At 46.9% G+C, this 24,889-nt stretch overlaps 1 protein-coding gene and 1 long non-coding RNA gene across 2 annotated transcripts in view; one reads left to right on the plus strand and one right to left on the minus strand.

Moving 5' to 3' along the window:
* Positions 1-24,889, plus strand: part of LOC310835938 (uncharacterized protein) — a 319,418-nt gene that overhangs the window by 200,343 nt on the left and 94,186 nt on the right. The gene's annotated exons all lie outside the window — the stretch shown is intronic.
* LOC310836021 overlaps positions 2,394-24,889 on the minus strand; it is a 180,108-nt gene continuing 157,612 nt past the window's right edge. Inside the window, exon 2 of the long non-coding RNA XR_014559840.1 lies at positions 2,394-3,903. This is a non-coding gene — a long non-coding RNA (uncharacterized lncRNA). The remainder of the gene's footprint in view (positions 3,904-24,889) is intronic.

The raw sequence follows: 24,889 nt of genomic DNA on the forward strand, positions 1-24,889 counted from the left end.
ATCTTACTCACGGGTTGTAGTTTGAAAGCCGAATTTTCAAAGGAAAAAGGTCAGCGCTCTCCGGCATCAGCTGTGCAGCTTCACTCCACAGAAGTAGCGATTAACTCTCAGCACCGCGCCGCACAACCCCGTATCACTCCGGAGCTTTTTAGCAAGCCCCTTTACCAAGGGGGGGGGGCGCAAAGGTGCCCGCCGAGTCCCACAGTCGCAGGCTTTGCTCGCCTGTGGTTTTGGGAAGGGTCTCCGCTTCGCTGCAGCGGATAGACCCGATTTCCGCGGAGCTTCCCCCTCTGTATCAGAAGGAGACCGCCATTGCGGTTGGCGCCGCCTCCGGAAGTCTAAAAGGCTCACTGTTCTGCTTAAATGCTGGTAGAAGGACCATTTCCTTAAGTGTGTTTTTCCTACATTATCATTTGATAGCAGTTCCTGTGTCTGTTGTTCTCTGATTGTTCTATTGTACCATCCCTCTAAATCACTAGGAGTTTTACCTGAGGAAGCAGCTCTATATAATTGATTGTGTGCATCTGCCTGAATTGTATATTGACTAACAGGTACATAAATTAATAAGGAAATACGTTCTGAGCATACTATTGCATGGAATTTGCACAGTGTAGTTAATTCAGCTGAAGTTAAGAATTTATATAGCCAAGCGTTAATAATCAACTCAAGGAAACATTGTCTTTGGCAGCATTTTCCTTCTGCTGGGCCTCCAGCATTACCTTTTGTTTTGCAAAGTGTTAGTTAAAGGACATTTCCCTGAGAGCGATTTTCTTTGATTCCATTTGATTGCAGTGGGGGGGGGCTGCATTGCTCTGCTGTTCCTATTGTTTCATCACTACATGCTTGTGAGTTGCTCCTCAGGAGGCAGGTTTAAATATTTAGCTGTGTCTATCCACCTGACCCATTTGTTTGGTGGCAAATAAATAAATTTATAGACATATACAAACGGAACAGTCAAGTGATGAATAGTTATTTCATATCATCGTCAGCTACGGTAGACAATTGATAGTATCAGCAATTAATTCTACTTACAGTGGTAATTGATTGAACTAATAATACTGGATTAGATTTTAATGAATAACAATAATAATAAATAATAACAATAAATAAATAATAGATAAATAATAATAGAATAATAATAATAAAATAAATGGATAAATAAAAAATGAAAATAAAGAATATTATTAATAATATATAATAAAAAATAAAGAGAATAAGTGGAATGGCATCACATACCAAGATTAAATTGATTAATTAATTAATTAATTAATTAAATCTAAAGATAAATATATAAATAGACAAATAAAAAATAAAAATAAAATTAAAAATTAAAATAAATAATTTACATATATTTCGGAACCCTCAGTTGCTTAGATCGTGGTGACAATAATGCCAAGGTTGCTGGTTTGATCCCTGTATGGGACCCCTGCATATTGAATGAGATATTATAATATGAAGTAGGAAGCATCTTTTATATATATATATATCTATCTATATATATAGTTGTCAGAGCTGCCTCTAGGTCCCAGCTCACAGAGGACCAACACTAGGCTGTCGTAATGTACAAAAGTCTTTATTGAAGTTCAGTTTCCATTTCAAAGCCGTAGCGCGCAGCCCTACGTCTTAAACCCTAGATCGGCGAAGTCCCGTCTGAGTCTCCTCCCCTCTGACACCAGTTTAAGATCCTAGCCCTGCTCCACCTCTTGCGCTGCTCTCTCCTCCTCTGGGTCCTTCTGCCCGCTGGGGCATTGCCCTTTCTGGACTCTTCCGACGCTGAGTCGCTTAGCTCCTCCCCCTGCCTCCGGCGGGCTTTAGGACCTGGTTCCCAATCCTCATTCTCTGCTGTCCCGCGCTCCTGTACATTTGAACTTGCCTCTCGCGCCAACCCAGTGACCTTTCTCCTAACCGTCACACTACTTGTGTCACTGCTTCCCCCTTCCGGGACGCTGGCCGGATCTGACCTCCCCCCCGTTGTCTGACTCTCCGATGGAGGCGTGGTCAGCCCCGTCTCGTCTTCTCTTCCTGGTGGGGAATGCACTGGCCCCGATGCTTGGGACTCTTCCCCCCCACTCCGCTCTGGTGGGGAAGCTGGTCCTGATTTCCAACTACTGCTCTGGGAGTCCCTGCTGCTGCCTTGCTCCTGGGGCGTTCCCCTTGGGAACCCCCTACCCCTGGCCACCGGCGCCCCCTTCTGTGAATCTTCCGATTCGCTGGAGAGGCTCACGGAATCCCTCTGACCACTGTCATCTCCTATGCTCCCCTCAGATTCCTCCCCCTCGCTCTCCATCTCCTCTCTCCCCTGTGCCTCTGCTCCTGAACCCCTGACAATAGTAATATATAACACACGCACGCACATACTAATTGGATAAACAATTGAACATTTAACCAAATACTTGGAAAAATCGTTATTTATTATAAGTAAATCAATCGTTAATTAGTACATTCGTTTCAGAATCTATAACATGTGCCTGTACAACCGCTTGTAAACAGTAGCATGTGTTTGTGGCAGTAGCTTTAGCGCGTTATCCATGGCACCTAAGAGGAAGTGCTCTGTGGCGGAATCAGCTCACACCTCAGGCTGCATGGGTGCCACATGGACGGGATAATAACCCCAAACCTATTTCACATTACCTAAATGCCTTTAGATCGTTCATTGATGATTATGAGAAGCACTTTTTCGAGCAATCCCTAACCCCATGCCCTCCGCTGCTACCCCTGATATGATACTAGATTCCCAGGTGGTTCCGGAGAGCCCGCCTCTCACCCAGGTTGATGACCTCCCAGGCACCTCTGCCGCCCTCTTCAACGATTCTCAGTTCTCAGGCGCAGGCCCAAGCTCTCGGGCAGTAACTGCGGCAGTGCAAACTAGGCCTCTGGCCCTCAGAACTGTATTGGGTCGCCTGTGCGGAGGCCGCCGGCCTGTGTCAATAACCCTGTTGCGTCCAGTTCTTCCGGTTCTTTGCAGAATAAGCAGCCCAGCAGCTGGAGGGGGAGCTTCAGACAGTTGAGGGGTGGCAAACCGTCAGGCAAAAGACGCACCAAGAAGAAGCACGTGTGTAAGAAGAGCAAGTTGAAAATGGGCGACATGGATGAAGAGTCAGAACAGCCTGTGCGCTTTCCGGAGTGGCCGCCACCATTAGCTATGATAAAAGTCCGAAGGAAGGCTTCCAGGATCCCTCTACCATGCTGGGATCAAATTGAAAATGGCACCTGGTCTGTGGCGGTCGTCCCGTATGTTGAGAAGAAGCCATTAGATTCTTATTGCACAGGTAAGCTGGACCTGAGAAGGGAGCCAAAGCGCAAGGTATGTTGGGAATTCAATAAGGGGTCATGCCAAAGGCAGTCTTGTAAGTATCTGCACGAGTGCGAGAGGTGTGCAGGGGTACTCCCAGCCGTAGTGTGTTACAAAGGGAAGCAGCCCTTTCGGGGAGGCGGGGTTCCAGTTCCAGAGAAGCCCCCGCAGCAGGGAACAGACGATAGGGACCCTCCGGGTCTAGCATTTTCCCTGATCCAGCTCCCTCCTCTCTGCATTCTTCGATCGAATTCTTCGATCGGGCACTAAGACTTATCCGGAATTTTGGTCATGAGGCACTCTTGGCAAAATGTGACATAGAGTCAGCCTTCTGTCAATTGCCAGTTCATCCCAATGACTCTCATTTGCTGGGATTCAAATTTCAAGGGAAATATTACATTGTCAAGGCTATGCCGATGGGTTGTTCTGTAGCCGGCTCGGCCTCTGAGACATTTAGCACCTTTTCGGACTGGGCCTTGCACTACAGAACCAACTCACCTGGGGTGACACGTTACCTCGGTGACTTTCTACTCGTTGGGAAGCCCAATACTGGCAAATGTGCCTCCCTTCTGGAGGCCTTTTCAGCTTTGGCCCAGGAGCTGGGAGTTCCCCTCACAGCAGATAAGGCACCTTACTTGCCTGGGTATAGAGCTTGACACAGCAGCTCAATCCGCCCGCCTGCCAGAGGGGAGAATAGTTGCCCTTAAGGAAACAATTCGTCAAACCCTTCCCAAAATAATAATAATAAAGTCGCTCTTAGACAGGTCCAGTCCTTCCTAGATCATTTCAACTTCGCATGTAGAGTAGTTTCACCAGGCCGCCCATTTTGCTCCCACTTAGCCAGGCTGTCAGCTAACATTAATTGCCATCAATGGAGGCTACTATGAGGCTTGGGATTGCTACCGTGGAGGGGCGAGGGAGGTATGGCGGTGGGGGCAGATGTTATAGGCGAAGGGGATCGAGATACGGATATGCTCGTACCCCTTCCAATCTGCGCCTCATCCCGAGGGACGAGGGTAGGGTGAGCAAGGATTACTCACCTCCGTCACTGGTGCTGTGCAATGCCAGGTCTATAGGCAACAAAACCGCCACCCTGTGAGATTTCTTTATCTCGCAGGGGGTTGACCTGGCTTGTGTGACGGAGACCTGGGTGCGCGAAGGGGCAACAGTTACCTTACGAGAGATGGCGCCCCCGGGTTTCTCCCTCCTCCACCAGTCGCGTACTGTGGGCCGGGGGGGAGGGGTGGCATTATTAATCCGGGAAGTTTGTCCTTTCAGGGCTCTACCATCGCCATCAATCCCCGGCATTGAATGTGTTAGCCTAGTGTGGGGCTCCGAGGAGAGCTTGGCTGTCTGGCTGGTGTACCGGCCACCTAGCGCAACAGCAGCCACCCTGTCAGGCCTATTGGAGGCGGTGGCCAGCTGGGCCTTGGAGTTCCCTAACCTATTGGTATTGGGGGACTTCAACATCCATGCTGATGCCACTCCCTCCTCACAGGCTCTGGACCTGGTGTCTTCCATGGCGACACTAGGGCTCTCCCAGTTTGTTTCGGGCCCCACACATCAAGCAGGCCACACGCTGGATTTGATCTTTGGCGTAGGTATAGATGTGGTCATGTCTCCTTCGATGAAGGTGCCATGGTCTGATCACTACGCTCTGAAAGCCAGGATTGACGTTCCACCCCCACCCTGCTTAGGTGGCGAGCCGATTTGGGCTCGCCCGCAGAGGCTGATGGACCCTGATAGATTCCGCCAAGCCTTGCGGGACCTTGCTCCCCCTGGCGACTCATTGACTGAGCTTGTTGAGGGCTGGAATATCCAGCTCCTGGTAGCCATCGATGAGATCGCACCGAAGCGCCCGCTGCGACACCGCAGAAACCGGGCTCCCTGGTTTACCGAGGAGCTCCGGAAAATGAAGCGGGACCTCAGACGGCTAGAGCGAGTATGGCGGGGTGCCCGTGACGGAGCCTCAAGAACATCTTATAGGGCCTTTATGAAAACCTACGAGATGGCGGTGAAGGCTGCTAAGAAGTCCTACTTTTCGACCTCCATTGCCTCCGCTAGCTCTCGCCCAGCGCAATTATTTAGTATAATTAGGTCTCTAACGTCCCTTGAAGGACAGCCAAATTTAAATAACAATTTGACACACAGCTGTGAGGCATTTGCGAGCTTTTTTGTGGAGAAGGTCCTGTTGCTCCGCCATGACCTCCCTGCCAATTTGGATACAATAAAGGAAATGGAGGCACCTCGACTGTCCTCGTGTCCAGTATTGGACCACTTCGACTGGATATCCCCAGCCGATGTGGACAGACTCCTCCAAGCTGGAAAGCCCACCACCTGTTCTCTCGACCCGTGCCCATCTTGGCTGATTAGAGCATGTCCAGACGAGGTGCAGGCCCTCCTGAGGGATATCATCAATTTGTCCCTTGGCACGGGGACATTCCCAGGGGAACTGAAGGAGGCAGTGGTGCGCCCGCTCTTAAAGAAAACATCATTAGATCCTTTAGATCTATCCAATTACCGCCTGGTTTCGAATCTTCCGTTCCTGGGTAAAGTGATTGAAGGAGCGTTTGCTGAACAGCTTGGTGGGTTTCTGGATGAAACATCAGCTCTGGATCCATTCCAGTCCGGCTTCCACGCTGGTCATGGGACCGAGACGGCTCTGGTTGCCCTAACAGATGATATTCGTAGACAGCTGGATTGAGGTGGGTCGGGGCTGCTGATTCTTCTAGATCTGTCAGCAGCTTTCGACATGGTCGATCATGAACTTCTGGACCACCGCCTTGCCGACGTGGGGATCCAGGGCACAGTCCTTCAATGGCTGCGATCGTTTCTCTCTGACTGGGGACAGAGGGTGGCACTTGGGGGGGGAATTGTCATCGCGCCACTCCTTGGTGTGTGGAGTACCTCAGGGTGCGATGCTTTTCAACATCTTTATGCGCCCCCTCGCCCAGCGTGTCTGGAGCTTTGGGCTGGGTTGCCATCAGTATGCTGATGACATCCAACTCTATCTTTTGATGGATGGCCATCCTGACTCGGCCCCAGACACACTGACCAGATGTTTGGAAGCTGTGGCTGGATGGTTACGTGGGAGCCGGTTGAAGCTAAATCCTTCGAAGACAGAGGTCCTCTGGCTGGGACGGGACGATATGGGATTGGGGGGGGGCAACTCCCATCTCTTGCGGGGGCGCAATTAGTGCCAGCACCGTCCATTAAGAGTTTGGGCGTAATCTTCGACACCTCCCTTTCCATGGAGGCGCAGATTGCAGCTATAACAAAGGCGACATTTTTCCATCTCCGCCAAGCTAAGCAGTTGGCTCCTTATCTCTCTCGCCCTGACCTAGCCACTGTGATCCACGCGACGGTCACCTCCAGACTGGATTATTGTAACTCGCTCTACGTGCGGCTGCCCTTGAGACTGACCCAGAAACTCCAGCGGGTGCAGAATGCCGCAGCGAGACTCCTTACGGGGTCTTCGCTGCGAGATCACATTCACCCGGTGCTATATCAGCTGCACTGGCTCCTGGTGGAGTACAGGATCAGGTTTAAGGTGCTGGTTTTAACCTTTAAAGCCCTATACGGCCTAGGACCCTCGTACCTACGGGACCGCCTCTCCTGGTATGCCCCACAGAGAAACTTACGGTCTTCAAATAAAAACATCTTGAAGGTCCAAGGCCACAGAGAAGTTAGGCTGGCCTCAACTAGAGCCAGGGCTTTTTCGGCTGTGGCTCCGACCTGGTGGAACGCTCTGTCACAAGAGACTAGGGCCCTGCCGGACTTGACATCTTTCTGCAGGGCCTGCAAGACAGAGCTGTTCCACCAGGCCTTTGGCCAGGGCACAGCCTGACTCCCTCCCTCGGCAATCTTCACGGAGCTCTGGCCCAATGGTGGCCAGTGGCTTGAATTTAATTAATTTTATAATGAATGATTTTAGAATGTTGTTTGTGCTGTACTTTTGTACTGTTTTATTGTTGTTAGCTGCCCTGAGCCCGGCTTCGGCTGGGGAGGGCGGGATATAAATAAAATTTATTATTATTATTATTATTTATTATAGAATAAGACTCCCCAAGTCGGTCAAGGCGGATTTTGAGATGTGGATCAGATTTCTGGAACACTACAACGGAGTCTCCCTATGGCAGGAAATCCTTAATTTGGCCTCTGATTTCCAGGTCCACTCCAATGCGGCAGGGTCCCTAGGCTTTGGTCTGTTCTTTAAGGGATGTTGGCGCGCGCAACAATGGCCAGCAGAGTGGCAAGGGGAGGCCATCATGCGGGATCTCACTTTTCTGGAGTTTTTTCTCATAGTTGTGGCGGTTCACATATGGACCGAGGAGTTCTGGAATCGTCGGGGTGTGCTTCAGAACTGATAACCAGGCCATGGTTAACATACTGGCTAGCAGTCATTGCGTTCTGAAAGGGGTCTCGCCTACTTCGATCATTTGTGCTCCGATGCCTTGCTTCCGGTCGTTAGTGTCAGGAAATTCAAGCCCTTCTCATATCAGCAGAAGCTGGCAACAATCCCAGGCACCCGGCTTGATTCCCAGTTGACCTCCCTGGCTGCATTCCCCAGCAAGCACAGGCAAGGTCTCGATCGGCGATTCTTCTCAAACGTGAGAAGAACACACCCCCTCTTCCCCTGGCAGGGGAAAGAGATAGACAGAAACGTATTTACATGCTTTTATTTCTGTATTTGCAGCGTTACAAAAAACGTGACTGCTCTCTCCAAACTCCAGCAGTGTTGTGACTAACACTTCCTGTACTTCCTGTACAGCTCATATTACACTCTGAGGTAATTCCGGTGCTTCGCACTGTGAAATGACTGTCCCCCTGTTTCCCACGGACAGTCCCAACATTCCCATCATGTTTACTTTTCAAGCTAGGACTTTGCAGCATCATTGCTTCATTATCGTAACATACTCCCCCATATGAATCAATGTGCGCTGCGAACATAGCTTGATCCAGAGAAGAAAACAAACAGTTGTTATACATATAACACTCCCCTGTTGTTTCAGTTCCACCCTTGGAACTACCTGCCACTGGTTTCCCCAGTGTACCTCTCTGGATGTCTGACTTCCAAGGAATGAGTGCATCTGCATTACCTTGGCTAGGGAATGTAGTGTTACGCTTAGCTGTCTTGAGTTGTCAACAATAGTAACACATGCAACAGCTGAGTTAGCAAACTCTTTGGAATACCTCTTGGGTGGTACACCCTTTGTAACTCTCTCGGACCTGCGTATGAGGTGCTGATCCTCTCTGCTCACTGGTTCAGTCTCAGGACTCTTTGGAGAACCAGTTCCAATGGTAAACAGTGCTTCATCCTCCACCTGTGAAGGTCTAGCCATTGTGTGAGATTTCCTCTCAATGACTGTTTCAACTGAGCTCTTTGAGCTATCACTGTCACTCTCAGTACCACTGTAATCAGTAAAATCATCATCATCATCTGAATTCTCCTCAGTGGGAAATGTGTGAACAATTACTCTCTCCTGTTCAGGAGCACTCTCTAGAAATTTTGTGAGAATCACCTGACCAGATTCAGACAAAATTACTCTGTAGAGACCCTTTTCAATAACCCACAAAAATGCCTCTGGCATTCTTTACTCCACCTGGAGCTTCAGTCCTGACTTGAGATCCAAAATCCTTAAAATGGGCTACAGAAGGTTTTCTGTGGAATAGCTTTTCAAAAGGATAACATTCTAAACCTTTTGAAACCTTTCTCAACCACGCGTAACAAAAACACAATAGCGATTCCGCCCAAAACCCATGTGGCAAATGTGAACTCAGCAATTGTGCCTGCATCCCATTTTGCAATTCTTTGTTCACTTGCACACAGACACGTTTGTTCCATGCTTCCATGCAGCAGTCTTGTGCCTTATCCCTTTCTTATCCAGGAAATCCTGAAAATCCTGTAAAAGAAAAAGTGGCTTTTCATCTGTGAAAAGACAATCAATGTTAGCCTCATGAACAGTTTTAACCTTGTCACAAAACTCTTTAAACCTTTCTAAGGCTTCTTGTGGTTTCTGCAATATGTATATCCACACGTAATGAGTGAAATAATCCACACACACAAGATAATATCTTGCATTGCCTCTAGATGGTGCTAGAGGACCAATCACATCAGCATACACTCGCTGAAAAGCACTGTTAACTTTGGTCGCCTTCTGGACGTGCTTCGCCATACCTGCAAGATAAATCATGTTAGATTCAGATGCATTACACTTTATGCAATCACTTTGATCAAAAGTCAACAAATACAGTCCATCTTTCTCTCTCATAGGACAAAGTCAGTCCTTTCTTTGTGATCTGTGAAACACTCAGCAGATTGAACTTTAAATCAGGAACCAAATACACATTGTTAATAGTCAAGTTTATACTTTCAAGATACACAGTTCCAAACCCGGTCGCTTCCAGCTCCTGGCCATTGGCCTGTTTCACAGTGAAGCTTTGCTTCTTAAACGTTGAAAACAGTCCTCGGTGTGACGTCATGTGTTGCGTCGCTCCAGTGTCCAAAACAAAAGCGTTCTCCATTGAAAATGTGGCTTTTGTTGACAGCAATGCCTTTGCAGGTTTCATCTGGGACTTGGTACGACTTTTGCCTGACGCCTCAGGCTTTGCAGAGCTCCCCTTAGCTCCTTTCTGTTGACTTGGCTTCTTACAATTCCGCTGAAGATGCCCAGTCTGTCCACAATTGAAACAACGGACAACGTTCAAAGCAACAGCCTGTTCTTCACTTGCACTAGCAGTGGGGGTGTCAGAACTCCGAGCTTCTCTCTCCCTGTCTTTGACATCTATTGCAGCAAGTCTGTCTCTCTCATTGAGAATCACGGCACAAATTCTCTCCGCCATTAGATCACTGGCACGTAGAGAACCCAGCTGACTTGCAACCGTTTTATAAGTCCGATTAAGGCTGTTAATAACCATGAAACAGAATATCTCTTCCTGTAGAGGAAAATTGCGTTGTGCCATCTGCTGGCGTAAGAATTTCATCTCGGTCAGATGCGCTTGCACATCTCCATCAGGTGCTAGCCTAAGATTGGTCAGCAACGCTGAAGAACCAGCATCTCTTTGATGTATTCCACGCAGCGTTTGCCAAATCTCACGCGCGTATTCCAAATCCTCAATATGCACAAGTTGATCATCTGAGACACACAGAATTATGGCCGTCCTGGCTCTCACATTCTGTGAATTCCAACCTGGTGTTGGTGCAGGAGGGATGGGGTTATCAATCACCCCAAAAATCCTCTGATTCTGAAGCAGGGCTTTCATCTTTACAGACCATGAGGCATAATTGTCATTAGTCAGTGGAGGTGGGTAAGGTAAGCCTCCCCCCTTCTTGGTATCCATTTTGAATCCAAGTCTGAGCTCTCACTCTCGAGCCTCTAAAATCCAATAGCTGGCTGTTTACTCTTTGCACCTGGCAGCTAAACGCAGGCTGCTATGGAAAGTCCCTCCAAGAGCAGTGAGATAGCAGACAAACAAATGCTGTTTTCTCAGTGTTTTTCCAGCCTCTTACAGCCCCAGCCTCACTTCCGTGTTGGCTAGTAACTTTCCACTTTCTTTTCAAGCTAACTATCTCTGAAGTAGCTCGTTGCTTAGCAACTGGACTTGGCTGACCGGCTTATCAGTCCTAAGGAATTCGAAGAATGTGGCTCTCTCTCAGTGCTGTTTTTCTATCCAAAAAACAGATTTTGTAAACCAGAGAAGAATCAATCTGCGTTCACTCTTTTAGCCCATAAATCAGCATACCTTAGGGGTTCCGTAGCTCCTTGCTTATCAGCAAAAACGTCTTCTTCGGTGTTCAGCCTTTCGTAGTAGCCTAGATCCGCACGCTACCACAAACTCCTTTATCTCCTTGCAGAGGATGAATACGATCCATCAACCTCTTTAGCTGCTTTCATGGATCGATGCCATCGGCTCCGTGCTACCAGATGTCGGGAAATTCAAGCCCTTCTCATATCAGCAGAAGCTGGCAACAATCCCAGGCACCCGGCTTGATTCCCTGTTGACCTCCCTGGCTGCATTCCCCAGTAAGCGCAGGCAAGGTCTCGATCAGTGATTCTTCTCAAACTTGAGAAGAACACCCCCCCCCCTCTTCACCTGGGAAAGAGATAGACAGAAACGTATTTACATGCTTTTATTTCTGTATTTGCAGCGTTACAAAAAACGTGACTGCTCTCTCCAAACTCCAGCAGTGTTGTGACTAACACTTCCTGTACTTCCCGTACAGCTCATATTACACTCTGAGGTAATTCCGGTGCTTCGCACTGTGAAATGACTGTCCCTCTGTTTCCCACAGACAGTCCCAACATTCCCATCATGTTTACTTTTCAAGCTAGGACTTTGCAGCAGCATTGCTTCATTATCGTAACAGTTAGCACCTTGGGCTCAGCTGCTGCCAGAACCCTTTCCGGATCACCTACGGAACCTTGGAGACCGAAGTGATCAAGTGAGTATTAGCGTCTGTTGCACCCTCTACCCTCAGGTCTTATAAGAAAGTATGGTGCGATTTCACAGGTTTCAGGTCCAAAGTATCGTCCCTTTCCCCTATCGTATAAAACTTAGGTCAATTTGCTGGTCCAAGTTTGAGGCCCGGCTGTTCTCTGCGGCATACACTATAGCCTTCTTTGGTGCCTTGTGGGTTGGCGAGGTGGTAGCAGAAGCTACCTCAAGTGGAACAACGCGCAGCCTCCTCCTGGAGGATGTGCAGGTGTCCAGTTCAGGCATGATGGTGCGAGTGCATCAGTCTAAGATGGACCAGGGCGCTAAGGGCACCGTAGTACAACTCACGGCCTCTGGTCAGAAGGGCCCATGCCCAGTAAAGGATACCAGGTGATACCTTTACCTCAGACCTCCCGGCCTTGGCCCGCTCTTCATTCATGAGGATGGATCCCGATTGATGAGGCACCAATTCACCAGGGTACTTTGCAAAGTGATAGATGTCTGCGCTTTCCCTTCCAAAGACTACGTGGCACATTCATTTAGGATTGGTGTGGCCACAACAGCCTCATGGGCCTTCCGGCAGAAAGGATCAAGGAGATGGGCCGCTGGAAATCTAATGCCTACAAAAGTATTCTGAGAACGCTCCGCTTACCTGTCTTTTCTTTCTTTATTCTTAGCTGTCTTCGGTAGTCCAGTGTGGATTTGCAGCCACAGTATCGTGCATACTGTCAGCAAGTTCCACTTCATGCCTAATCTGGGGCTACCATCGTGGGTGCGAGTTTCCTGGTTGTCGAGAAGGGGCATGCGCTGGCAAGAACTCATGCCACTGCTGAAGGCAAAAGCTGCACTGTTGGGCCCCCCTAACATTCTAATCATTCAGCTGGGCGAGAGCGACTTGGCTAGCAGGAAGAGTGTGGACTTGCTGTGGAGCATGAGAAAGGTCTTGGATGAGTTGGCTGCCTTATTTCCCAGAACAGCCCTGTTCTGGTCCTCTCTCTTGAAGAGAAAGGTTTGGCGCGGTGCGCATAACATTATGGCCTTTGAAAAATCCAGGAAACTCTTGAATCGCGCAGTAGCGCGCAAAGTGCGTTTTATGAATGGCCTAGTTATATCTCATGATGATATGCAGATTGGTGACCAGACCCTATTTCAGGATGACGGTGTTCATCTTTCAGATCGAGGAAACAACATATGGCTGGCTAACATATCCAATAGTCTTAGGGATTGGTTGCAGCTGTGAGGGTATTGGCGGCGAGCCTTTTGGCTCGGGTGGCGGTTAGGCATTGGAATGTGTTGTTGGTGTTTCGGGTGGCAAGGTGTGGCCATCGCCTTCCCCGACAATTTTGGGTATTCCGCTAAAGGAATCCGGCGGTCGTGGATCCTGTCCGATGCCCGTGTGGCGGGGGGCCATGGCACGACCCTCGGTGACATCAGGAAGGGAGCCTATAGTTGGATTAGCATCAACAGGCTTCCCCTACTGGTCGTTAACCCCTCCTCAGACTCACCCCTCTACGAGTGGGTGGAGTCTAATGTTCCGTGGTCCAATGCCTAAGCCAATACCTTCTCACATGCTGTAATCAATAAAGTTGTGGCCTTTACCTTACCCATTAACCTTACATTCTGTGTCCACGTGTCTTTATTCCCCAAGCGGGGATCGGGTCCTCGAATCACAATATACATTACCTTGAGCTCCTTGGAGGAAAAAGTGGTACAAACATGCAGTAAGTAAGTGAATGAATGAATGAATTGCCACTGCTATTCACCCATTCCTTTGTCATGCAGATTGCTGGCTGATGACTGAGAGGATGGGGAAAAGTCTCCACAAATGTCTCTTTTGCAAGGGGGAGGGGGTGGTACTGATCTTACCTGGGAGAGGCGTGCTTCAAAACACAGCAGCTGAGTTTCCTTCACAGGTTGGCATTCTCCCGAGAAGCACACTAGCGTTTGCCATACCGGCTGAAAACCATACTGCAAGGGGTGAGTATCCTGAGTTGTGATTCTGTGCGTTTATTTGCAGAAGTCAGCATCCAAGTTCCTCACTGGGGCAAGGCAATATGAGCACGTGACACCAATTCTGGCCCAATCTACCAGTTAGTTTCCAGGGCCCAATTCAAAGGGCTGGGCTTGACCTGTAGGATCAGCTCAGGATCACAATACCTCAAGGGCTGCCTCTCCCCATATGAGCTGACCCAGACCTTGGGATGGACACCTGAGGCCTTTCTCCAGGTGCCACCTCCACGGGAGCTCTGGAGGGTGGCAACAGGAGAACAGGGCCTTTTTGGTGGTGGCTCCCTGTTGGTGGAATGCTCTTCCTGGGGGAGCTCACCTGGTGCCTTCATTTCATATCTTTGGTGCCGGACAAAAACACTATCTATGAACATTTAGAATGGGTGGGATGTTTTAATGTATCCCTCACTCTCAGTTTTTATGTACGTAGGTAGGTATTTTTTTCTGGTAAATCACTTCAAATTGCTATGGCAAAAAAATGACTATTGCATTTAAATTTTTATATATAATATTTTGGCCTGGAATCCCCATTGCCTATGCACTGCAGGAAAGTCAGATGTTCTTTTTGCCACAAATAATAGATGCATAGTTGTCAATCTGTAAGGGACCCAAAGGGTCACCTACTCTGGCTCCCTGCAATGCCAGCTGCAGGACAGGGCAGAGGAGAAACATCCTCCCTGAGCTGGATAGTGCCATCAATGAGAGGCAAAACCAAGTCCAGGTTCAAGGCAGTCACCTGCCATTTAATCTCCCACGAATCCTGAGGTACCCTTCGGGTGTTTTGGGGACTGCAGCTTCCATCAGCCCCAGCCAGCATGGCCCCAGGGCATTGTGGGGGATTTAAATGCAGCTTCCCAGACCCATTCACCTGAGTGTAGCAGACCACAGGTTGCCCTCAGTGGGGTTCCCCTCCAGGATTCTGGCATGGGTGCTGGGTGCAGACTTCAGCCCCACTAAACAAGGAGGGTACAGCATTGTAAACTGGAGATGAGCAAGTGGAGCATTTTATTCTGTCCCCCTCAAAGTGTTGGTGGGCTTCATGCCTCTCCCCATCGTAGGCCATCTTGTATGCCATGTAAAACTCAATTCCAGGTTAATTCTCAGGTGCTACCAAAGCCCACTTTGGTTTGTTTTTAACTGTGAGAAGTCCATTTCCATCCAAGTGGGTCCTTATATTACATTAAGAATTTGGAGTTTGAGTTTTCATCATCCCTTCTCACCCTTTTTTCCTTTTGTGTCACATACATCCGAGGGCAGGGGCTGTATTTTTTCCCCCCTCTTGATTTGTTGGCCACTCTGGAAGTGTTTTCAGCTGAACAGCAGGGTAAAGCACTTTGGATAAAATGAATGATAAAATGATGCCAGCCAAGGGACTTCTTGGCAGAGGAAGTTGAACTCACTTCCATCCCAGAATCATAGAATCAGAAGGGACCTGGAGGGTCATTTAGTCCAACCCCTTGCAATGCAGGAATCACAGCAGCTACTTTATCTTTCCCTCCATGTGGTTCCCCTACAGATCCTGGCTCTGTCCCCCTGATCATAGAGATGCTGGGAGACATGTATGAATACGTGCCCATCCTCCAGGACTGGTGGCATGCAGACGGGTACTGCCAGCAGCGCTTCGCTCGGTTGCCATCTGAGCTGGCATCTCTTGGGGAAAAGCTGCAGTCCTACCAAGTCCAGAGCACAGTCTGGATGGATGACCAGGAGGTGTTCCTGCAGAAGCCGAAGCAGAGGCGTGAGTAGAGATATGCTGCACTATTGAACCTAAGATAAGCCTGCTAGATCAGGTCAATGGCCCACCTGGTCCAGCAACCGGCTCTCACAGTACCATGTGCACCTAGACGCCTGTGGGAAACCAGGGAGCAGAACATGAGACCAGAGCCCTCTCCCTCCCCCCCTGTGGTTTCCAGGAACTGGTATTCAGAAGCATGGCTGCCCCAAGCATGGAGGGCAGAGCACAGCCATACTGGCTAGTAGCCATTGACAGCCCTCTCCTCCTCTTCCTCCTCCTCCTCATCCGTCTCCTCCTCCTCCGTCTCCTCCTCCTCCTCCTCCAGGAATTGGTCCAATCCTCTTTTAAAGGCATCCATGTTGGTGGCCATCAGAGTTCCATAGCTTAATTCTCTACACTGCAAGAAGAAGGGCTTTCCTTTTATCTGTCCTGAATATTCCACCATTCAGCTTCACTGGATGACCACAAGTTCCAGTGTGATGAGAGGAGATAAAATTTTCTCTCTCACTTTCTGGCCATGCATAATTTTTATAAAAATCCTATCATGTAACCCTTCCTTGCTTTTTCTCTAAAACTAAAAAGTCCCAAATATGGCAACCTTTATTCATTACAGAAATCACTCCATCCCATATAACACCTGGGTTGCCCTTTTCTGAACTTTTTCCAACTCTACAACGTGCTTTTTTATGCGAGGCAACCAGAACTGTTTTAAATGTTGGGTCCTTGGTCACATCCCCATCTCTCTCACCCACCCCCAGGAAACATCTCCGCACCAATCCTGGTCTTCAAGAACAAAACAGACACAAAGTTTGTGAAGGTCTTAGCCGACTTCCCAGAGATGCCCGCTGTGAGTGCCTGCGCCCACGTCCAGTGGGACCCTGAGGCTGTGGAGATCTCCACTGTCTTCTCCTACGCGGTCCCGGCTTTCATCAATGAGTTCAAGTTGCATGGCTTCATCGACGAGGATGGCTTCATCATCCTCCATGGGCACCACTCCCCATGCCTGCCAGTTTTTCGTGCCGATGGGCAGTGGCACCACTTCTGTGTCACATGGTAGCATCAGAATCGGGCATGGGCCATCCATGCTGACGGGAAGGAGAAGGCCTCAGCCACAGGGCTTTCAGCCTCCCATGACATGGATGGTCACGGGACGTTCATTATCGGGCAAGATCAGGACTCCCTGGGTGGGGCCTTCAAAGAGAAAGAGTCCTTCAGTGGGAACCTCACTGGTTTGCATGTTTGGCAGAGGGTCCAGCAGGGAGCAGATGGAGAAAGTGCGCTCCTGCATCCCTATTCAAGAGAGCCTCGTGTTTGCCTGGAGCAGCGACATCCTCGAGGTGGAAGCGAGCATCCAGTAGGCCACAGTGTAGCTAACCTGCCCAGGTAAAGCACTCTTGGGTTGTGACTGCACCAGCTGTCTGAATCTGGTCTGTTAGCTGGTTGATTTGCATGTCCCTGTTTTCAGTTGGTGTGGACTGGTTATATGCCTATATTGGATGGGGGCAGGGGAGGAAGCCCCAGGACAGGGGTGGGGATCCCTGTGGCCTGCAGAACATGGCCAGTGATGATGGGAGTTGTAGTCCCAACTAAAGGGCCACAGGTTCTCCTTCCTTGTTTAGAAGGCATCTTGGGCTGGAAAGGCTTTGAACTCTCTTGGGTCTCCATTGCAAAATCGGCTTGTTGAGATAGGTAGGTAGACCTGCCGGGGTCTTCTTTCTCCAAGGGTTGAAGATGTCCATGGCGATCAGGTTGTGTGACTCAGCTACCTGCAAGTACACAAATGGCAGAGTGTATTTCGAATAAACTGTATGGAGCAGGACCAGATGGCGGGGAGGATTGTTACAGGAAAAATCTGAGGGCTCCCTTGGACAAAACAAAGACACCAACCAGGATAACTTGGAGCAAAACAGCAGCCTGTAGGCTTGGTCTTTATTGAACTGTTGCAACAGGGTATTCCCCTCACTTGCAGGAGAGAGGAAAGACTCCGAAGAATAGTGTGCAAGGTCTTATAAAAACTTTTGAAATTCCCCTCCTCTAGGTCTAGCCCACCCCCAGAAACATCATGCATACATTACAGAAAGGAGGGGTTGTGGGAGGCATACATTACAGAAAGGAGGGGCCGAGGGAGGAGTTGGTGGTAACTTGAGTGTCTTGTCACCTGGCTGGTTCCTCCTTTTCCCCCTCCCCTTCCAGGAATTTCTAGGAGACAAAGGGGATTTTGCAGTTTCCTGCCCCCTGAGGGAAGATCTGATCAGTGTCCTTTGTTTGAATCTACTCCCATATGCAGGTTCTTTGTGATCTTGATTGTCTTCTGTCTGGGATCATCAGGGTTGGCATGGGCAGGGCTCCAGTGTATGTGCTGAGACAGTGAAGGGATTATGGCTGACCAGGACTAAGTCACCCCCCTTTGTTAGTTCTTGTCACATGGAGTAAAAATAAAAATGGAACAGTGCAAATCCAATGTATGGTTGACTTTCTATGAATTTATAACAGAAATGTGGTGTTATGAATTTATAACAGAAATGTGGCGTATGTAGTGTGTGAGTGTGAAGTTTATACAAACAGAATGATTGGGGTGGGGGGGTTCCTGCTACAGTTCCCCCCTTCGGAGATAAGATTGCAAAGGTGGTTACTTTGCAATCCTTTTCTCCGCACAATTTAAAGTGGTAAATATTAACCTGCTATTCTCCGTCCCAGATGCGTGTGTCCATGTGAACTTGAAAGGGACTTGGATGTCATGCTTCTTAAGGATATTTGTATAGAAATATAACAGTGTAACAGTGCACATAGTTAGCCATAGGATATCATGTAAAATTAATATTTTGTTGCTCAGTTACTTGTGGTATTCTAGTACCTTGGAAGAAATATTTTCTCAATAGTGGCGTATGCTTTACATTTAGCAGGAAGGTCCACTAATGACTGAAAAATGCAGTTTGCTTTGCCCCCCACCATTTTTGTGTTCTCAGGTGTCAAAGTAGCTCTTCTGTGGTCTCACACCGGCCTGGTGCAACAGTAGTAGCAATCCCTAGTGAATCCCCTTAGGGCTTTCATATTAACCATGTTGCCTGGCACTCACCACAGCTGGCACAGGTTTGGGCACGTCAGGAGAGAAATGTCCTTGCCTGGCCATTCTATGGGATTTTATTATTATTGGCTATGGTCTTGCAGTCATGGGAAGTTGCTCACTTGCACTTAAAGGACCAAAAAGCTAATTGTAGCCTGGATACACTTGCCCAATTCAAACTGAGTCCAATTTGAATTTATCTTGCCCCATGGTTCTCAACTCTTCAAACCAATCTGTTAAAAGAAAACCATTCTTAAAAGGGCACTTGTCCAAATAAGTCAATTTAACTCTATAAGGGATCATTCCTGCTAAACCAAAGCATATTCACTTTCATGTATCTTAGAAGCTTCTCATTGGTAAAGTGAGTTTTTTTTTAGCACATTTTTAAAATGGGTAGGTGAAAAAACGAAATATGGTTATAAATTTATCTAATTCTAAACATTGGACTACATAATAGCCTGATCTGTTAAAAAGCATAAAATGTATGAGAATCCTCCACTGGGGTGTAAGGAATAAGACATTAGACATAAAAACAATTACACACAAAAATAGCCACAAAAATAGCCCCAATTCCCCCCATTTGTTGAAATAACACACTGTCAGACACATTTCAACATTCCTACATAACAACACATAATACAAAACAAACTAATTAAGTATCAGTTGCATATCTTGAGACAATTGGGATATTTTATGTATGTATCTTGAGGTCCAAAAGTCAGAAAATGTCCTTGCAATTCAACTCCACGCCCTTTGTCAGCCCCACTCCCCCGGCAGCCTATATCCTTTGAAAGAGATAGCTGTGGCCACTTTGAAAACTTTGGTGTCTGTTGCTGCAGGTGGTGGCGAAGCTTTTTCATCATAGGTCTGTAGTAACACATCTGTAGAAGTGACATCCTGTAAGGGGCAGGGTTTTGGAGACTTAAAAAGACAGGAGTTAGTTAGTAAGGGGAAGGGGCAAAAGGGAAAAAAGGATGTCCTTCAATTTACGTGGGAAGCTGCAAATAATAAAAATCTTAGCGGATTAAGCATTTCATTCATTCCAATATTATTATCACATTTCCATATAATTACTGTTATTATCTGCTAAGTTTGCTTTCCTTCACTTTGGAGAGAAAGAGAACTGTAAAAAAAATACAAGGTTAAAATAATAATAAAACACACACACACACACACAATGACCTATGAGGAACGAAAAATAAATAAATGCTAAGACACACAATTTTAAGAAATCTGAAGTAACAATGAAAATAAAAGAGTGTTTCTTGATGTGACAACATCGGCTAGAATGTTAATAGCAAAATACTGGGAAATAACTTAATACCAAGAAAAATGAATTTAAAGTTGTGCAAGTACCTTGAACTAGCCAAAATGACAGAATTAATAAGAAATGCTCAGGCAAAAGGTAAACAAATACCATTCCACAAACAATGCTTGGTTGTGCTTCGATTAACTTCATAGACATCATGGAAAAACGGATTAAATAAATGAAAACAGATTATTTGTAACTTAAAAATGCTGTTCCTAAAATGCACACAAACAAAGTCTGTGATTTAAATCCCATTGAGGGGGGGGGGGAATGCTTTGATATTTACCTGTGAAAAGAATTTGGCATGTTAAGATTTGGAACCTGGAAAACTCTTGACTTTTGATGGGCTAGTTTTTTTTGTGTTTTTTTTGTTTTGTTTTAACCCTAACGAAGCCCCTGGAGCAAAGGACACATTAAGGGTGATTTCCTTCAGTGGTTCCAAGTTTTACATAAGGAAATTTGGATAAATTTTCCCCTGCAGCCCAAGCTCCTCTCCCCCCCCCTACAGTTCCCCCCTTATTCCGTCCTCTCTCTCTATCTCTCTCCCCCTTTTTTGCTGATCTAGCCTCTGTGCATGTGCAGAGTTCATGTCTCAGGAAACCTTTTATACTATTGAAAATGTTGAATCTTTTGGCTAAATTACCATTTGAATAAAGGGAATGAAGGGTATGGAGTAGATTTTAAAAATAGGGTTAGATTTTTTAAACAAAAAAGGAGAAACTCAGTAATTTAAGTATTCACCAAAGCTAGCAATTTCAGGCCAAGCAAAAGGACTGCTTCCTTTATGTACAGGAAAGGGCCGATATCTCTCTGGCCATTCGCGGAACAATGCCACGCCCTTATATATGGGGAAAATGGCCAGAGTCAGAATTCATAGGATTTTTTTTAACATTCTCAGTCATTTCAGCCTTACCATTTGCAGACAAATTTTTCTGCCCTTTCTTTACAGGATAAATGGTCAAGACCCATATGTATTTTATGTGCTTAAACTTTGAATTGACTTTGAAGTTTGATTTTTTTTAATAGTAGAGAAAATGATAAACACTGTAATCACTCAAATGCTTGAAATTACCAGTTCTGCTTCAAAACATCACGGATTTTACCTCTCACCTTTTTTTAAAGAAAAACAAAGAGCAAAGTTGGGCTGAATTTCAACTCATCACATGCTTGCAGACACATGGCCCTCCACACAGCCACAAATTGGGAGAGCTAAAAGGGACCCTTGGGTCATCTAGTCCAACCCTAAATACAGTGTTCATAGCAAGATTTCAAAGTAAGATTTGCACTACGAAAAGGACATATACATTTAAGTACAGATTTTCAACTGGGAAAGGAAACATCTATGCTCCTATCATGTACTAAGGAAGAGGAAAAGAAAAGTAGCCAACTTTACACAGAACTGTTTTAGCCGATCTTGAGATAGTTTGAGTGAGTTTGCTTCCTTCAAGTTCCTAGAGAAATTATCTTTAAAGGAAGATTGAAGTGAACATTTTTCTTAAGAGGGAGAGGATCTCTTATAAAGCATAGTTAAAAAGCCATAGATTTGATTTAAAAGGAATACAAAAGTGAGTTTTTTTTCTGAACTTGCAGAGGAATAGTAAGCCTAATCTATGCCCCCCCCCCCTGTAGTTTCCTTTAAAGGAAGTTTACTTGGGAGTAAATTTACCTGGCACAGAGGTAAGAAGGAGAAGGGGAAAAAAACCTGAAAGAGGCAGAATGAAACGAGGGGGCATTTTCTAAGAAAAGAGGCCAGGAAGTCTTATAGAGACTGGTATCAGGACTGGACTCAGATAGACAATTTTGCTGGCTATGGAAGCCTCTACATTTAATACCAATTTTAATACAAATTTTCTTAGAAAGAACACATTTTCATAGGCGGACGCTTAATGAAATACATACACTGCATTTTAGCTTGAGAGAGCAGTTGGCTCTACTAGGCTTTTGCAGCAGAAACATTAGTTCCTTCACAGCACATCTCAAAATACTGGGAAAAAAATACTGGAACACAGATATAAACTCATAAACTCAAACGTTGCAACATAACATTATCTACCATCAACTTAAAATCATGCTCCTTACTCAAGCTACTCGGAGGAAGACTCCTTGGAGCCTCTCTCAAAGAACAAACATTTGCACACTTCATTCTAATGATTTTTATTTATTTATTTATTTATTGGTCCTGTTTAAGATTGATGAGGCCCAACATGGCTTCCTTAGATTTAAAATTTCGAAGCATGCTTGCAATTTAAAACTATGTGCATTTAAGAACAGTCTTTGGATGCCGGAGCCAATGTAAACACAAACCCTTGAAATATTTCCAAATCCTTTAGTACATCTCTTATCCTTTTTTTTCTCTTTTTTTTTTTCTTTTTTCCCCCTCTTTTTTGAGAAACTAAGATCTCAAATGTGTGGGCTCCCAGGCTGGGCTATTATATCTACTGCCTTCTGAGCACCATTAAATTTACAGTTTCATGTGCTGGCTTTAGGTTCTAGTTGAACAACACAAATTTGATGTGTTCAGCTCTCCCTAAGGGTTCAAACCCTGATTTTGTTAAAGGATCCCTGGGGTGGCCACTGTGCCCTGGGTTCCAGGTGGTGGGCCTAAGCCACCCACTAAAAGTTACAATGGTCTCGTACTTTGTACTTGGAAAGACCATTTTGCCCCTTTATTATTATTATTATTATTATTATTATTTTCAATTGGAGATGACAAGCTGGAGGGGCATATTAGAATCCTCTCTGGGGCAAAAAGGCTTCATGGAAGCTTTGTTGCCAGGAGGAGTCCAGTTAGGGTGTTTAGTGAGCTCCCATTCTCTCATATGTTATTTTAGGCTTTTTTTCTTTTTTCTTTTCATTAACGAAGTACGCTAAAGACAGAAAGAGTGGACGCACACACACAAGGGAAGAGGGGCAATGGGAAAGAAAGGGGGAACAGATAAAAGATCCTTTCAGTACTCAAAGTACCCTTGACTAACACAATTCCTACTTATCTATAAACCACGAATTAATTTCTGGAAATCTCAAACCTGAACCTGAAACAAAACCACGGGTCTCTGCCCGGAAACTCAAACCACGGGTCCCTCTGCCCGGAATTCCTTTACCTCAGCGCTGTTTACAAGACAATTTCCCCCTCTACCATCCACGACAGCCTCCTGCCTAGCCGTTGAGACTAAGTTCGGAACCCCTACTGGACGCTTGCGCAATGCAATGCCAGATTAAGGCCCGAGAAAATGAAGGTTTGGAAAGGAAACAAACAACCTTGCGTTCTCACGTACCCGGGTCATCCCTAACAAAGGTCGCGGGGCAGGAGGGGCGGCTTTGTTTGCATAATTAGACGAGAAAGGAGAGAGAGAGAGAGAGAGAGAGAGAGAGAGAGAGAGAGAGAGAGAGAGAAAAGGCTTGGATGGACGCCTCTGGACGACTCCGAGAGAGGGACGTCAGAGAAAAAACAGTAAAGAGCCACGCTTTCCCGGACTCAATTCCAAGACGGAAAACGGGGGAGAAAAGGATAGGAGGAGAATTTTTTTTCTTTGAAGGGCGCCTCCGGACGACTCCGAGGGAGGGACGTCAGAGAAATAACTAAGAGCCACGCTTTCCCGGACTCAATTCCAAGACGGAAAACGGGGGAGAAAAGGATAGGTAGATTAAGGCGTACCCGGACGACTCCGAGGGGTAAGCGCCGGAAAACAGTAAAAGGTACCACAATTTCCCCGGACACACTCCGCGTGAGAAATTGAGGGGAGAGAAAGAGAAAGGTTTTGGCGTACCCAGACGACTCCGAGAGGTAAGCGCTGGAAAACAGTAAAAGGTACCACAATTTCCCCGGACACACTCCGCGTAAGAAATTGAGGGGAGAGAAAGAGAAAGGTTTTGGCGTACCCAGACGACTCCGAGAGGTAAGCGCCAGACAGTAAAGTTCCACGATCTCCCTGGCCACTTTCCGAAGGGGAGAATCGGGTTAGAAAAGGACAAAGTTAGAGCGCACCCGGCCGACTCCAAGGGGTTACGCCAGAAATGAAAGAAGGAAAGTCTGGCTGTCGTGGGGACGTTACTTTTCCACCCCCCTCCCAATGTATTTACTTCAAACCATACTCACGTTTGAAGATGTCCCCCGCGGATCCCGGGATCCTTTCTTTTTAGCCGGCTTGACCTCGCCTTTGCTCCCCCTGGTTGGGCTTTTGGTGACGATTGATTACCGCCCGCAAAGAGGAGGCAGGGAGAGGAAGAAGGATCCCTGGGCTAAGGTTGCCCAGTGGCGCCCGATCCCTTCTGTCTCCCCTCTCACCTTTGCAGGAGAACCAAGTGTCCCTTCGTGGTCGCCAAACTGTTACAGGAAAAATCCGAGGGCTCCCTTGGACAAAACAAAGACACCAACCAGGATAACTTGGAGCAAAACAGCAGCCTGTAGGCTTGGTCTTTATTGAACTGTTGCAACAGGGTATTCCCCTCACTTGCAGGAGAGAGGAAAGACTCCGAAGAATAGTGTGCAAGGTCTTATAAAAACTTTTGAAATTCCCCTCCTCTAGGTCTAGCCCACCCCCAGAAACATCATGCATACATTACAGAAAGGAGGGGTTGTGGGAGGCATACATTACAGAAAGGAGGGGCCGAGGGAGGAGTTGGTGGTAACTTGAGTGTCTTGTCACCTGGCTGGTTCCTCCTTTCCCCCCTCCCCTTCCAGGAGTTTCTAGGAGACAAAGGGGATTTTGCAGTTTCCTGCCCCCTGAGGGAAGATCTGATCAGTGTCCTTTGTTTGAATCCACTCCCATATGCAGGTTCTTTGTGATCTTGATTGTCTTCTGTCTGGGATCATCAGGGTTGGCATGGGCAGGGCTCCAGTGTATGTGCTGAGACAGTGAAGGGATTATGGCTGACCAGGACTAAGTCACCCCCCTTTGTTAGTTCTTGTCACATGGAGTAAAAATAAAAATGGAACAGTGCAAATCCAATGTATGGTTGACTTTCTATGAATTTATAACAGAAATGTGGTGTTATGAATTTATAACAGAAATGTGGCGTATGTAGTGTGTGAGTGTGCAGTTTATA

Source organism: Podarcis gaigeae (assembly GCF_964106915.1).
Source record: "Podarcis gaigeae genome assembly, chromosome: W".
Taxonomy (NCBI): Eukaryota; Metazoa; Chordata; class Lepidosauria; order Squamata; family Lacertidae; genus Podarcis; species Podarcis gaigeae.